The 2,727-nt window shown below is 49.8% G+C and overlaps 1 pseudogene across 1 annotated transcript; it reads right to left on the reverse strand.

Annotated features, from left to right (window-relative positions):
• Positions 1-565: 565 nt before the first annotated feature.
• LOC110580176 lies at positions 566-2,459 on the reverse strand (annotated as a pseudogene). The gene has a single exon (XR_002480319.1). The product of XR_002480319.1 is annotated as a signal recognition particle receptor subunit alpha-like (transcript).
• Between the last annotated feature and the right edge of the window lie 268 nt (positions 2,460-2,727).

Genomic DNA, 2,727 nt, shown 5'->3' on the forward strand with positions numbered 1-2,727 from the left:
CAGACATCCCTGTGACCATGTGAATTAGCAAAGCTCTGGTGTTGAATCTTCCAACCACTGGTCAAAGCTATAATGAGACTGAGTGTGTAGGCCGAGTGAAGGGAATGCCTGAGTAGAAGGGGAGGACTGTCAGGGAAGGGGGCGATGGGCAGTGGACTGTAACATGATTAGGCCCTCCTTGCAGGTGGAGGCTGGGCTTCCAGGGAGTGGGGCAGCGGGAGCTGCAAGCCCATGGATCTCTCCTCACTCGGCCTCTGTATTACACTGAAGAGAAGTTGCTCACATACTCTAAAGCACATTCTTTTTTTTTTTTTTTAAAGATTTTATTTTATTTATTTGACACAGAGAGAGAGAGACAGCTAGAGAGGGAACACAAGCAGGGGAAGTGGGAGAGGGAGAAGCAGGCTCCCGGCCGAGCAGAGAGCCCGATGCGGGGCTCAATCCCAGGACCCTGGGATCGTGACCTGAGCCAAAGGGAGATGCTTCACCGACTGAGCCACCCAGGCGCCCCTAAAACACATTCTTGATACAGGAATAGGGGCTTTGGTTTTGGGCAAGAGCCATATTAAGCCTTCATGAGGGCAGCCACCACAGCCTTGGTATTGAAACTGCATAGGTCACAGTAGGTCTGGCCAGTGCCCACAAAGACGGTGGATTTGCTTATGACATAGGTCATAGAAATAGCAGCTCCCACCTTGTCTTCAATGGTATCAAATTTGGTAAGGGTAATGCCATCAATGAGCAGGTGTGTTTGAGCCATAGAATGGTCAGCCAAAGCTCTGTTGAACTTGACCAGCTAGTCCATGGCCTCATTGCCTACTAAGGACTCCCCCACAAACTGCAGCTAGTCGGGTGTGTTGACAGTAATGAGCTTAGCCAGGGCGGTCATCAAAAGGGCATTGGCTTGCATTCGGCCAGCTGTGTCCACCAGCGCCACATCAAAGCCTTTGTTGCGTGCAAAGGCAATCGCTTCCATGGCAATGCCCACAGCGTCCTTGCCGTAGTCCTTTTCAAACAACTGCACCATAGTGCGGCCGCCATGGTTCTCTGGGGGCTGTAGGGCACCCAGCTGCTCCAAGCCCCTGCACGAAATGTGTCACAGGCAGCAATGAGGACACTGAAGCCATTCTCTAACACAGCTAGAAGGAAATCTTGGCAAGATTAGTAGACTTCCCCACTCCATTAACACCACAGAAGGTGACAACATAAGGACGCTGATGATGCTGAGCATCCATAATATCCCGGAGCATGTCTATAAGACACTGTGGCTGCAGAGTCTGCACCAGGGACTCTTGTAGGGCTTGCTTTACCGTGGAAGTCACCGTGCTGAATGTCCCCATCACCTTCCCTTCCAACTTGTTGGCCTCAGATTCACAGAGCTGGACTGCAATGTCTGCTTCCACACTCTTAGCAATGAGATGATCATGCATCTTATCCAGCACAAACTCCACATCTTCATGACTCAGGCTCTTGGACCCCACAAGGCCCTTCAGCATCCCAAACATGCCACCCAGAGTTCCCTTGGTAGCACTAGGTTTGGTGGTGTTTTGAGCAGCCACTTCATCATCTGAGCTGCTGCAGTTCAGATCCTGAAGCTGCCCTCCAGACCTAGTCGTTTGAATCAAGTTGATGTCCTCAGGTGGGGCAACCTCAGGGGCTCCATTGGTGGTGGAGGTGCCATAATCCAAGACTTCCTTGTTAGCACAGCCACCCAGTGCCCATACCCGGGGTGCATTTTTGCCCTTCTCCTTTGGAGCATCTGATTTCATGGACTCGCTGGACTTTTCCATACCTCTCCCATGCTTCTGAATGAACTTCTCTGGCTTCCTGCGTATGAGCTCCTCTTCAGAAAGTTCTACCCCATTTTCAGGCCCCACTGGGAGACCTGACTTTTCCGCAGGAACTGCTTTGCTGGTAGCCAAAGGGCCATCAGAACTCGCCTTCTTCCCCCTTTTTTTTGCTGTTCTTTGCTTTTTCCTTGGGCTTTTCACCCGTGTCTCAATCATGGACCTCACAGGTTTCTTGGCCTTTTCAGAATCTTCAAATTTCTTCATGGTAGTGGGAGCATGGATCTTACTGCTCTCCTCTGCTTCAGGAAGGAGCCGCAGGAAGTAATTTTGGAAATAAAAAGTGCCATTCAATAGACTTAAAGCACTTTGCTGTTGGATCTCTGTGTGATACTTGTCCCGAAACAGCTGGTGCACACCATCTATCAATTTGTCTACATACGTCAGTGTTAGGATCTTCTGAAAACCAACCACGAACATCAGCTCAAACTGGTTGTCTAGTTTATACTTGAGTGTGAGTGGCTCATGGGTGAAGGAGTTGTTACCTTCCCTTTCCTGCAGCAGCACAGAACGAATCAACACATTAATGGGCCAGGTGCGTGAGTCACTCACGACCTGGAAGCACCAGAGCACAAGCCCACCCTTGGAGAAAATCCTGAAGAAGTCGAGCATGCCAGCAGCGGGAGAGGAGCCGGGCCGTCGCCGGGAACTTCAGGCCACCATCACCTCTGCTTCCTGCTGAGCCAAGAGCGGGACATGTCACACCAGCGGCCCCGGAAACTGGCTCAGCCGCCCATATTTCAGTTTCTTTCTCTTTCTTTCTCTTTCTTTCTTTCTTTCTTTCTTTCTTTCTTTCTTTCTTTCTTTCTTTCTCTTTCTTTCTTTCTTTCTTTCTTTCTTTCTTTCTTTCTTTCTTTCTTTCTTTCTTTCTTTCTTTCTT

The sequence above is a fragment of the Neomonachus schauinslandi genome, chromosome 2 (genome assembly GCF_002201575.2).
Source record: "Neomonachus schauinslandi chromosome 2, ASM220157v2, whole genome shotgun sequence".
NCBI lineage: Eukaryota > Metazoa > Chordata > Mammalia > Carnivora > Phocidae > Neomonachus > Neomonachus schauinslandi.